The 14,569-nt window shown below is 35.5% G+C and overlaps 1 protein-coding gene across 1 annotated transcript in view; it reads left to right on the top strand.

Annotated features, from left to right (window-relative positions):
* Positions 1 to 1,587: 1,587 nt before the first annotated feature.
* LOC121733502 (protein couch potato-like) overlaps positions 1,588 to 14,569 on the top strand; it is a 207,990-nt gene continuing 195,008 nt past the window's right edge. Inside the window, exon 1 of the mRNA XM_042123763.1 lies at positions 1,588 to 1,731. The gene's annotated coding sequence lies outside the window, so the exon portion shown is untranslated. The remainder of the gene's footprint in view (positions 1,732 to 14,569) is intronic.

Genomic DNA, 14,569 nt, shown 5'->3' with positions numbered 1-14,569 from the left:
TCTGATGATTTGAACCACAAGTAATCTTTTAGATTTTACAAAATTCGTATTAAATAATGTTGTTGATGTGAACAAAAATGTCGACTTGAGCCTATAGTTTTTTGAACATGAATATTATTTAAACTAAATAGGTTGTAGATAATAAATGGTTTATAAATAAAGCAAATTTTACAAACTACGTTTTCCATATTTTGATGAATTAACTATAAGTTATTAACAATACTGCAAAAGCAAGATATATCTACGGTCAGGTCAGCGTTCTCCCACCACCGTGTGGGCCGAATACATAGATTGACTAAACAATTTAATTTAAAGATACAATAATTTAAAAGTTTGAGTTGAATTTAACATTTTAAGTTTTTTACTATTTAATTAGTGTTTTATAACTTTTATTTAAAATATGTTCTTCATACTCGTTAAAAGAATTAAATGTTAATTAATTAAACTTTGAACAGATAATACGCAGATAATAGAGAAGTGAAGAAAGAAGTAACTGGAAGTCGGAAGGTTTTATGTAGAGTTTGGAACGTAATGTTTCTTGTAACTAGAGCGACACTGAATATTATTGATCGTTGGTTGTTGCCGTAAATATTTTATTTCTTAGTAAAAAGGGACTTATGTTAATAAGCTGTTCTTAGGTGTTTAGTAGTTACTATTATTTATGCTTTATTTAATAAAACTAGATAGAAGATAGTAAACGTTTTGAAGGAATTAAGTGAAGTCGGTAAGTTAGAGGTAAGTTAGTGCGGCATAAAGTAACGGGAAAGTTATGTAGGATCGATATTCGATACGCACGCGGACGCAACGTGATGCAAGCGAGACGCAACGCCGCCGGGCCATTGATAAAAAGAGGGATTTGTTTCATACAAAAAAAAACTAAAATATTGTTCATCAGTGTATCCAAATCGATTGTCTTCATGAGATTATTCAAAAGAGTTGTCAATGTTTTTCTGTCTTTATTAAAAATAATGATTTGGTTTTGTGTCCACTAATTTTCTATGCATCGCACGCCGCTCGGCCGTCGCACGCCGACGCACGCCCGCGCCGCGAGACGCAACTGGACGCACCGGACACGTCGCGTGACACCTTAATACAAAAATATCGATTCTTTCGCGAAGCCGCGTCACCGCAATCAATGTGCCTTCCGCCCCATGCCTAATTACGCCCACCTACATCACTCGAACGTAAAAAGCACCGTAATCACCCCGCCGGCGAGACCTCCGCGATACACCCTGAAAAATAGCGCACACTGAATCATTCAAAGCGCACAGGAAAGCGCTTCATTGTAAACGTTTTATTTAATTTTCCCTCCATTTACTTTTTTATAATTTCTGTCGGGCATAAAAAACGATCCGCCGCCGCAGGAAGCGCGCATACAGGCGAGGGCTCTATCTGGACGCACACACGGGCAGGAACACCTGTCTCGGGAACGAAAGGTGTGCTCGCGCGTGCTCGAACGAGACGGACTTACGGGGGCGCGGGAGGTGCGAGCGAGAGGCGGCGTGCGCGCGCAGCGGACCGGCACGCCCGCCGCGCGTCCCGCTCGCTCGAGAGCCCGCCTGAGCGCCGTCAGACGTCAGTCTATCGCGCGCAGAGGCAGCGTATGTCAGTGCAGCCTTCCGCCGTACCGCGACCGACGCCGTGCCCGTAACTGGTGGTCGGAAAATTGTGTATGTGCGTTTTCCGACGAGATCAGTGTTTGTGCTTGTGAGATGTGCTGTTGTTTTCTAGGTAATTGGAATTGTTGCTGAAAAGGCTTTTCGACGCTTTCAGTAGCGGAAAGCTCCGAATGTTTTGCCGCAATATTTATGTTTTTCCGAGGAAAACTTTTTACTAATTTTAGTCTGAACGAGTGTAGCTGGAATTTTAATTAGCCGATTACCGCGACGTATCCTACATTGCAGCTCTACATGCGCGTAGTTTAACTAGAATTAAAATTTATGAGCCGTAAATTGTTCGCACCGGATAGATAAGCTGGAAAACTGAACAAGTGTTATGGTAACTAAATTTGGTTACGGATAAGGCTTGCTATCTAAGAAAAACAAAGCTAATACGACTTGTTAAAAAATAAAACAAGTTTGGCAAAAAAAAAAGAATATTAATATTTTCAAAAATTATTATTATTTATACGTACATGAATTTAATATCTCTACATTTGATTTCAAATTGTTAGAGCAGTTATATTTTTAAGATTGATTTCATAATAATTATAAAACTTAGTATCTTAAATATAACTTATGTGTCTGAATATTATATAAGCAAATTAATAATTACTAAAATTGTATCACTTTTATTATCCTGATCTAAGGTTAAAACTACTTGTCCCATGTTTAAGTCTTTTACAATTGTATTATTTCTTATTAGGTACGTGCCTACTCTACTGATATTTAGTCTATAATTTTAGATGAGACTGATGTAAATAACAAAGATGAAGCATCGGTGACTTAACAAGAAAATGTAGAGTAATCTCATGACCTTAAAGGTCATAAGATAATGCACATAGAAATTAAACCAAAATGATAAATCCAATGAATATCAATTATTTGTAACGAGTAGAGATCCACATCTAATTTGATTAACCTCAGCCTGTACGTCAGTATTTAATATTTACTGGTCACGCTAGAGTTCGGGTCGTTTTTTATTGGCGTCAATTATAACAAACTAGAGCTGAATAAGCAATTAATGGATTGTTTCATGCACCGAACAACGTTTAGAGTTTTAACGCGATTGTTTGTGAAAATATCTGAACAGAGATTAACGCTATCAGAATGCGTTTAGATTGAGCTTGTGAAAATTGCCTACTCTACATTTTTTAATGCAATATTTAAACGTCTTACAGTCAAGTTATTAATTAGTTCTTAATCTACCTAGATCTACCAAAATTATCACAATAACATGCAAAAGAAAACCTTCAAAATGTCCTAAATTTTTTAAAATATCACGATTACTTCTATGTATTCAGTCGCTACTTTAAACTCAAAGCGTCAATATAAACAAGTGTTTATCGACTTGTAATGCTGTTGAGTTGAGATTAACTATTATTAACTATTAAGTAGCACTCACACGTGTTAATGTTCTCTAACTTACAAGTAAGATCATTTAATTGTAACGAGCCAGATGTTTCTATATTTGATTTTTGTAGGAAAAATATGGTGCAATTGTATTATTATGTTACTAGTCGCTTTCCACGGCTTCGTATGTGAAATTAAAACTTACAGGAACCATTTACCTGTTACGAAAAGTAGCCGATATCCTAGCCAAATATCAGAGCCTTTTGTATGCAAACAAACAAACCTTTAAATATTAAGTATGAAGTAGATACTAAAGCCAAGCAAAAGTTGTTATCTATAATTCGATCTAAACATCTAGAGACCAAAGACAAGTAGTCAGCAGAAAAATGTAGAGTAGTAAACGATGATCGTCTTCCAAAAAAGTAGGTTATGTTCGACGTGTTTTCATTATTTTTATCTACAATAGGCGATTCACACCAGTACATGTAATGTGATTTAAATAGTTTTTGTCGCACGCCGGCTGTTTCTCATGTACGTCTATTATTAAGGTTTTTGTTGTCCGTGCTGTGGTACTCGGCTCAGGTTGTAATTACTGAGAGTCCGTCGAAGTCACTGCGAGGCCTGCCATTGTGCTGGTTTTGTTGCGTCACGACTGCCCTAAGCGGAGGTAGAGCGTTAAAGACTGTACACACGTTCGAAGCTCCAACGTCCAATAGTTGGGCAAATACCAGTGTGAGTTATTTGTGACTAGATGTTGCCTTCGTCTTTGAAAACTTGGTTGCGTCAAGGTATATCGTGCGGGGAAAATTTTGTCAAGATTAAAACCTATCCATATATTATTATCCTATGTCATTCTCAGAACTAAAGGTATCCAAATTTCGTTAAGTTCATGTCAGCGACTTTTCCTATGTGTCAGAGACGGGGTCAAAATATTGTAAAACTATAACAAAGTGTGGAGATTTAAAAAAAGTAAAGTAGTTAATAGATTCTTGAGTGCAGATCAAAGATCAGGTTTTGTAATGAATCATAATAGTGGCGATCAAATTACTTGAACGTCTGTGGAGGCTATTAGTTAATGGTACTCGTTGGTCGATATTTATTTTGATTGAGCTGACCTTGATTAAGTTACTTAAGCATGCTGTAATAGGTATTCGGTGTGGTTGTTACAACTACTGATAGTTTATATTATTACTTCTCTGTTGATCGTGTATTGTTTCTGAATGATTTCTAACGTTTATTAAAAATACGAATCTTCTAAATAAATAGTAATTGAAACAATGAATATCAAAATCAAACTCTTTACGGGAAAATGGAGACATTAGTGGACGGTATGTATTTATAAAAATAATAATTAAAGAGGATTTTTTTTACGAAACTAAAGAAAATTAATAACCAAAGTTTATTTTCTTTTAATAGTTTCCTACGTAATATTATCATGTATTTTACGTCTAAATTGTCACATGTAACTTTGTAATATTAATCCTCCTACAGTATTTTATATTGTAGAGCGTTTCACGTTCTGCGGTAAACGTGACAATGCGGTGGGCATTGATATGGTGGATATCGGGAAAAACACTCGATTGTGTTTTCCGCCCGAATAATAGAGTTGATTTGCGAAAAAAACAATAACTTTACTCCATAAAACTCCCTTTTAAAGTTGTAGCTGTAGTTTCGTTTTTGTGAAATATTACTTTTAATAAAATAAATAAATAAATGTTTTTGTAGAGTCTTTTTGTCATCGTTTTTCTTATGCAAGATATACATAGCTAAAGATTTTAAAACTCAGGATCTGCCACGCCGTATATTTGATAAAACATTTTACATTTCATACTAGAGGTAGACCGTAGAAAGGGCTACTGCTATTCGCAATAAATGATAACCGTCAAATGTCTACTGCTCTACATAAGTAGAGTTATTTTCGTGACACACATTTAGTTAAATATATGTATATTGAAAGCCAAAAGAGGTTATAAATCAGCGCAAATTAAAAATAGAGATAGACATCTGAATCTCAATTAAACCGTCTGCTTATTTTTACTAGATTTCTTTACGCTCTCTATTTAGATTACTGTAATTTTAATGGAAAGTTTTAGTTTATTAATATAATCAGCTCTCGTTAAAATCGTTAACTATAATGCCAATTATATGATTTTAATAGTGAGTGCAATTAGTGGAATTGTTTTGATGTGTTACAATTAAAATGCTGCTTTTTTTATTCAATCAACATATTATATTTAATTAAGAAAATGGTTAGCTGTAGAAAAAGGTTTTTATGTGGATTTTCAAGTTATGTATTGTCACGTAACTCTTTTCACGAGTGATTGTTGGATGCTGTAAAGGATTATTAGAATGAAACAGATTTTAAAATATGTGTAATGTTTAATAAAATCATAGTCCTTCATAAAAAAAAAACTGTTTATTTTTGTCATGAAATCGTGCGCGTACGGCGTGACCAACATTGATGAAATAAAACATACGTGGGAGAGCCATGCTTCGGCACGAATGGGCCGGCTTGACCGGAGAACTTCTCACAGAAAACCGGCGTGAAACAGCGCTTGCGCTGTGTTTCGCCGAGTGAGTGAGTTTCTGGAGGCCCCCGTACCCCCTACCCGCCCCCCCTACCCTATTCCCTTCCCTACCCTCCCCTATTCCCTTCCCTTCCCTTCTCTACCCTCCTCTATTCCCTTTCCTTCCTTTCCTTAACCTCCCCTATTACCCTGTTCCCTCTTAAAAGGCCGGCAACGCACTTGCAGCTCTTCTGATGCTGCGAGTGTACATGGGCGACGGAAGTTGCTTTCCATCAGGTGACCGGTTTGCCCGTTTGCCCCCTTATTTCATAAAAAAAAATCGGAGCATATTTAGAGCTGAGTACGGTAAAGGAACTAAGCTACTTTTCACTACGCAAAAATGACCGGTTAACTCGGGATTTCGTTTAATGTGTACGAAGTCGCAGGGATTTCATATTAAAGCAGACATCTCGCGTACATAAGGGACCAAAATAGGTCGTAATAACATGTTGATTGACTGCAACTAACTAGTGCCGGTTCGGTGTCGCAATATTCATAATTTACGCCGTTAACATTTTTGTTAACACGTTAAATGTCATGTTAATGCATTAACGTGTCAACGTCTTGTACATTTCCTACGTGTTTATAAGTTAGTAAGATTGGTCGGTTACTGACACTTGAGGTAATAGAAGAAAGTGGTATTTCTTGCTACATCAAACTATGAAACTTAATGTTAAGGTTGCAAAATAGGCATTATTTTGGGTTGTTTCTCTTAATAGAAAAGAAAGGTCCAAGAGATCAATTGGCAAAAAACTATGGGATGAAGACAATTTTAAATGAGAACAAGAATAATTTACCGTATCTATTTTTAGGGTCTCGTATCCAAAGGGTAAAAACGGGACCCTATTACTAATTTTTATTGCGACAACCTCAGCTAAAACGAAGAAAAGAAACTACATACATATACATTTTATACAAGCATATTTGCTGTGCTCTAATTGAATCGAATGCGAAAGTTATAGTGTGAAAGTACGGCGGTAAAAGAAGTTTGTTCTGTCTCTTTTTAAGTGTATCAGTGTCGAATAGTAAAGAAAGTGCCTGTCGAAGATTACAATGAGATTGTTTGATGAACGACCGACTTAGCAAATGTTTAGTGTTACGGCTATAACGCAAACGGGGAACCATGCATTTTTCCGGGATAAAAAGTATCCTATGTACTTTCCCGGGACCCAAACTAGTGTCTCCGTACTATATTTAGCAAAATCGATTCAGCGGTTTGGGTGTTAAGAGGTAAAGGACAGACAGACACACTGACACACTTTCGCTTTTTTAAAATATTAGTATAGATATCATTATATTGATCTGTTTGTAAGCAATCATTTCAAAAATAGTCACATTCGATGAATTTGCCTGCACTAAAGTCACGAAAAATTCATAAGCCTCATTCCACGTGAAATGTTATCAAACAATTTGTTGCGAATTGTCTGTTGGGACTTGGGAATCACATTTCATAAGCGATCGGAATGAAAAACATTTGATATAGAATTTATTTTAGGAGAACGTATCGAAATAGCCCATAATATGTAACGCTGTACAGATTTTGTAAAGCCGTTTGTCTACCGTCGCCGGAGCGTCACTGAGAACGAGATTATTTTAAGCCGGTAAAATGGCACTTTATGCTTAGGCTATAGGTTTCATTTTGCCACTACGAACCAGCGGCGGCATGGGCGACTAGACCAATGTTGGTAGAAAAAGAAACCTATAGCTTAGATCATAAAGTGGCATTTTATCGACCGAAAATAATCTCGTTCTCGGTGACGGTCCGGCGACGGTAGTGGAGAAACGGCCTAATAAATAAGACTAATAATGTCAACATTTTTGGAATAAACCGGCTTATTAGCTAGTAATTGTGTAGATAAATGCGGCAACGCGATTAAAATACTCTAAATACTTGTAATAATGTTGTTCATGCATATTTGGATTGCATCGATGATACTATTAACCTAAATATCAAAGTTTCATTACAATTAGCTCGTCTTTTTAAGTAGATATCAAAATAGCATCGTTGACGTAGGACGCTAAATGTGATTTTGATTGCTTGTTGTTTTCGAAGTTATTTTAAAGTCGCTGTTATTAAGTGAATATAATTTACCAAACAAAAATACACATGTCGGTTATTGTTGTTCATTTGTAATATTTGAAGTCATCATCATTATAAGTTTGTTCTCTTTAACTGACGGCGAAGCCTGAATGAAAAGTAATGGTTTTGACAGTTTATACTTACATGTCCTATTTAATATCAACTTAGCTTCTATTTATTTTGTTAAATTTATTTAAATACTAGCTGTCCCGGCAAATGTAGTTTTGCTACATAAAGTATTTCGCCCATATTATTTTATTGAAGTGACTAAATAAGTATGGCACCATGGCAACGTACATCGCTATCCCGTTGCACAAACAATGGCCGTCTGTCTCGAGTTATAATAATTTACTATTATTTACTCAACAAATGCACTTATCAAAAAAAAAAGAAGCCAGTAGCCGATTCTCAGACCTACTAAATATGCATATAAAATTTGGTAAAAATCGGTACGGTAACTAACATTGTGACACGAGAATTTTATATATAAGATTATGTTTTTAAAAGTTTTAGAGTTACAATGATGCGCAAGCGCATATCCTGTGATGACTGATGTATTCTGCAACACAGGTATCATGTGTAAACTAACTTTAACTAAACAAATGATTCAGTGACTGTTAGATTAGGTCATAAGTATTTAAGGGCATGATACACGATTCATGTGCAAGGCCGAATTAAAGCTAATGACCTAATAGATACTAACTTTGTTAATAATTTATCTAGAACTAAGTGTGTCTGTCTGTCTGTTACCTCCTCACGCCCAAGCCATTGAACCGATATTGTTGCAATTTGTTACGGTCATACTTTGAGTCCCGGGATAGGACATAGCACACTTTTATCCTGGAAAATGCGCGGTTCCCTCGCGATAATCGAATTTTGGTGTAACAGAGTTGAGGGCGTCATCTGGTACTGTTATAAATTTTGAATAAGTGCTCGAAATTTTTAATGAACGTCTTCTTTAGTCATTTGCCAGTATTGAAATCGCCATTCTTCTCGTTTATGAGCTTTACTTTTAACTTCTCTATAAAAACAATGGTAGCCTGCACCTTTGGGTATTATTATGAATTATCATGATAGAAGGATCGTGTTTTTATAATGCACCATAAAACCTATGTTAAAGCTTGAGACCTAGACTCCATATGTTCAGGGACAATATTATCCTCCTTTTCTAAGCTCCTAACAAAGTCATACGATTAGCAGGTGGAAGCTAGGTACGGTTTGAAACGGGTAAATAGCTATTTAGGACACCGCGCTCATCAGGCGCGGGCGGCGGGCGGCCGGGCTGATTCAACACTTCGTTGAGGCAATTAGTTTCAATTTGAGACCAGCATGGATATAACCAAAACTCGCATAACGAAGGTTCTTTCAGAATCGGGCTGAGCTTAGGATGGTTTATATAATATTATGTAGTATTTCTTTGAGCGTCCGTGGCCTAATGGGTTGACCTTTGGTTCGCACTCTTAGAGGATGCAGGTTCGAACCCGGGTGGAGGCGTGTACCTATGAGACATTTTCTGATCTCAAGTACATAATACGGACGCTCGTACGGTGAAGGAAAACATCGTTAGGAAACCCGCACAATAGTTGGTCCCAGACGTATTGACTAGTTCTTTGAATGAAGAATGCCGTATGCGCTTGGGCAACCATACGGACATTAAAAAATCTTGTCCCAGGCACTACAGTATTTGAGGAGTGGTTACTTCCCTCTGAAAAATACTGTATAAATCATCCATAACGGATGCTAAAGGCCTAGTATTTTTTAATTTGCATCTGTAGTTTGTACTTTTGTAATCTTTTTAAAGTTGTATCATAGATACCTACATCACATGAATAGAAGGGATACACATCAGCTGAAATGTTTTTTTTTTTAATTTGACTGAGCCTCTACCACAGCAAAAGTCATCACTTTCATAAAAGACTCAGCTACCTATAGAAATCCCCAAATAATCTTCTGGTTTTTAAATTTTGTCTCGTAAGTGTTTTAAATTTGATAGCTCCTATAGCATGGGAACAATTAATTTCATATAATATAATAATATCCGTGTTTTGCTTGTGTTACGAAATATAAACAAATTCACCATTTTAGAATAATGCTTTATGTTTATACAAATCTAAGGACGTCTACAAACGTTCGTCTCCAGCGATTAGTAGCATCTGGTGCTTCGCTAATATGAATATCGTTTAGTACGATTGCACGATTTCCTTTATTACTTTAATATAGTTTAGCGGGCACTAGGGTCATCAATTGTAAAAACTTAGTTGGCACACTGATGCGAACCGCGGAACGGTGACGAAAAAGTGGTATAGTTACGTGTAAGACAATGAAGCGAGGGGTAAGCAGAAATGTATTTTGACAGCTATGACGTAATAGTAAACTTATCGAATGTCAAATGTATGAAAGCTGTCATATTTTAATTAAATAACTTTCGATAACGATTACGCACCTCCTGCTCACTTCTCTGTCAGGCATTTTTTGCGATTCGCGGCGTCAGTGTGTTAAAGAAGTTAGATTAATTATTTTTTACTTTTATACATAATATCTCTTGAGGAAACTTAACTTTGGTCGTCATTGTTTTGGAGTTCAGCGCTGTAGAGTTCGCAAATTGCAATGCAATTAGTTGCTCGTTATTTTTGTTTTGGTTGGGTAATGGGAGCACATGACCAAATAGTGCTACAGTAATTTGTTTAATATTATGGTGACCAAGAAAGGTAGGTAGGCTATTTTTGTCTGTAACTAAAAAGTTACGAGTAGGTAATGAGCATGTAAAGCATAATTGATATACATAGTTCATTGTGTAATAAATAAATAAACCTCATAATATTATTCTTAAAAACCATTTAAATGATGCATTTTATCGACTCAAGAATAGACATGTATTTCCATTTGCTTTTCCTGCGTAGAAACAATCCTTATCTACACTTAAGAGTCCGGGTGCCATCGAAATCCTCATACAAACGTAATACCAAGATCATTTACCATAATTAAGGTAAATATTCTCGTGTGAAAAATGATCTTGGTATTATAAAGTTTACGTATGAGAATTTCGATGGCACCCGGACTCTTAAAGCTACGTATAAACACCGTAGGTGGTACATATAGTCTAGTCTAACTACGCTCAATGGCACTCGACTTTTTTAATGACGCGCAATATAATTATATTTGAAACTGGTTCTAGTGGTAATTTCATTATGTAAATGATCAGTGGTCGGCGCGAGTTGGTTAATGGTCGAGTTCACCGTGTGTGTAACAATGGCGGTCGGACTATTGTTTAAGAACATTTGCAGCGCCGAATCGCATGTTGCAATTCACAGCTGATTATGAATTAGACTTTTAGTTTATAAATTCGTACCTACTATATTATAGTAAGGGAGCAAAAGTAGGAATTATAGGTTGCTAATTTGCTCTGGTGAATTGCCACATCGAGTCCACGACAATACACGTTTTCTCCAATATCCAAGTCTCAGTAGTAAGAGCGCTTATGGAATCTATTAGTGGACCTTATTAACTCCACATGTCTACTAATAGATTCTTAAATCCTCATAAAGATTGATAAGTTCAATTATATAAAAAAATGTGTTTATGCTAATTACTGTATTTGAATTAAGTAAGTGAATATAATTTTTTATTTGGCTAATCATTGCAAAAGATTTGTTAACATTACACCAATAAAATTAATTGTAGATTGTTAGAAATCATGTTGGGAGTAGCAAATAGAGATATTCCGTTTAGTTCGTCGGAGTACAATTTAGTTTTTTTTTAATGTCCAGTACCTACCAGAACAGTTACGGACAAACTTCGAGAAATAAAAAGGAGAAAGTCGTTTTGCGTACTCTACTTAGCTCTATTTGTCTGTTTGTGAATGCCGGTCGTTAGATTTACAAGTTAATTTTGCAGGACCGAAGCTCGTGTTTTGGTTTTTTCGGAAACTTTCCGTATTTTGATTATGTTGTCCTCAAAAATGCCGTGTGTTTTTCTTTAACCCTAAAAATACAGCGCGTTTCGGCGGTTTACTCATTCATGCTTGTTGTTTCTGTCTGGCCCACGCTTCGAATCATATTAGGATTTTTGAGACAGTTTTTTTGATTCTCTGATGATACTCAGATTGAAAAATTGAGAGCTGCTATTTGTTGGTATTTGTTCATTAGGGTTCCGTAGTTTTTGTTAACGTTTTGTTTCTAATTAAGTCTACATCATAGTGTCTACTTTTTGAGTAGGCATCTATCTAGAAGATATTTTTTAAATACTAACTAGGAATTGGGTAGGTTTTGTTTATTTATAATGTCATGAGTATAAACATTAGACCCTTCTGTTTGTTTAACCAATAAGTATATTTTTTAATAATTAGTCTATGGGCCTGTTTCACCACTTCCTGATAAAGTGCCGAATATCGCTATCCACAACATATTTGACAGATTCTCCATACTCTGTAAAGATAAGTGGTGGATAGCTAATCCGGCACTTATTAGGTGAAACAGTGAGTACAGTAAGAAGCCTATTAGGAATTACGTTTTGAGAAATTGATTCATACCCAAATGACAAAGTGTTGTTTAGTTAGATCGATGTTAGTTCATAATTGTGATTTCTCGGCTGGCCTTGGCATAACCCGACGAAATTACGTAGGATTCGCTACCAGCAATTACTTTGATAGTACATAAGAAATGTTTAATTGGTATTTTAGATAGCACTCGCGCCAGCACTCGTACTAGTGTCTTAACGAGGTATTATTGTGAGTTGAGCACTTCGAGGGCACTCCGCGTTTGTTGTTAGGGAGAATCGCTAAATTAATATTCAATTTGTATGACCCTACAGGGATTTTGTATTGTTGAGGATGCTCATGTATTAGTTGACGTAGAATTTTAGTCGATGAGCGGAAAAATGTGTATTATATAAAATATGTAACAATGTATAGCTATTAGTACTCCGTTATAGAATTTATTTGAAGCCAATCGCAAAAAAATTAATTAACATAGCCTTATGCTGTATGCATACTAATATTATTAAGCAGGTGAGTTTGCTTCTTTGAATGCGCCAATTTCACGAACTACCGAACTGATTTTTAGGGTTCCGTAGCCAAATGGCAAAAAACGGAACCCTTATAGATTCGTCATGTCTGTCTGTCTGTCTGTCTGTCCGTCCGTATGTCACAGCCACTTTCCTCCGAAACTATAAGAGCTATACTATTGAAAATTGGTAAGTAGATGTAGTCTGTAAACCGTATTAAGATTTTGAAAAAATATGGAAAAAATATTAAAAATTTAAGGGGTACATAGGTACAACTGAAACAAAATATTTTTTTTTCATCTAACCTATACGTGTGGGGTATCTATGGATAGGTCTTTAAAAATCATATTGAGGTTTCTCATGTCATTTTTTTCTAACTTGAATAGTTTGCGGGAGAGACTCTTCCAAAGTGCTAAAATGTGTATCCCCCCCCTCTAACTTCTATAGTAGGGGCATGATAAGTCTAAAAATAATATATGATATACATTACTATAAAAACTACCAACGAAAATTGGTTTGAACGATATCTAGCAAGTAGTTTTTTTTTATACGTCATAAATGGTAAACCTTAAATTAATTTTCATTAAATCAACTGAAATATAAAAATAAATCAAAAACCTTTTAATTTCATTAAAATAAACCTTATCACTGCTGCGGAACCCTTCATGGGCGAGTCCAAGTCGCACTTGGCCGGTTTTTTTATGTCATTTAGCACGGATATAGAGTAGATCACGGGTCACTTTTTTGCGGGAAAATGATCGGTTTCGCGTTATTTAACGCGCAGGACGTTTAGTTACATAATATATGAAGAAACAAAGATATTCTCTACCAATAGCAGGTCTTTCGAAATAGCAAAAGTATCAGTTTTCTCGAATCTAAAAACTCAGTGCAAAATTACTAGTTTTTAGATTTGAGAAAGCTTGCTATAATTGATAACATGTTATAATCAGAATTCGTACGTTATCAGCTCGGCCGGCGCTCATTACTTTTAATGCAATAATATTCAGCGCTAGGTTGATATTATGCTAATCAGGTTATTTGCGAAACTACGGCTTCAGCACAACGCTGTCCGTCGAAAATGATTTACAAATGGTTTCGTCATTAAAATGTGCTAACGTCAACGATTTGCCGAAACGCAGTTATCGGCGTTTGGCCGCTAAATTGTTTGACGATGCAATAATTTGGGCGAAGTGGAGCAATAATTTATTACTATTTTTACTAGCTCTTACTGGATTTAGTTCCTACTTAGTATTTAGTAATCTGTGCTCGTGGCTCTGCGTATATGTAGGCACAGTAGACGTTACCATGGGAACTATATTTTTCTTGACGTTTCATTCAAATGAACAAAGTTTTCTCAGGACCTTAATTGTTTAAATATCTAAATTTAGGCGACATGAGCAAGAGCGAACTGATATTTAAGCTAAAAATATGCAAAACCAACATGGAAGTATTTTTGAAGGACATTTTCATAATTATCATAATTAGTTAATAGTTTGCAACATTGCAAAAGTTATTATTTTTATGTAAATACATACTTAAATACAATACCAAGGTGACCTTCGTTAATTTAATTTAACTCTGAAAATAATATCTTGTATTCGAATAACCTAAAATAAATGTAAAATTTCAGTGATTTTAAAAAATAGTCTAGCAAACAAAATTAAATTGGACCGAGAGTTATTTCAACGTCTCTACATTTTTATTTTAAAGTATTATTATTTACCAAATCGAGCAGAAATAATACTGTCTCTAAAAAGGAAACTTTATTAAAATACCTACATCTTATTTGGCTAAAGTTCGAAACTAGGGAGCTTTGAAATAATAATTGGAAAGTGGAAAAGTTGTGGGTTGTAAATACGAAGTTTAATACGGTGTAAGCACATGATCTGATTAAAGTATGTGGTGGCAAG

Source organism: Aricia agestis, chromosome 14 (assembly GCF_905147365.1).
Source record: "Aricia agestis chromosome 14, ilAriAges1.1, whole genome shotgun sequence".
NCBI classification, from domain to species: Eukaryota; Metazoa; Arthropoda; class Insecta; order Lepidoptera; family Lycaenidae; genus Aricia; species Aricia agestis.
Note: the sequence above shows the minus strand (reverse complement) of the source record. Positions and strands in the feature narration are given on the sequence as shown.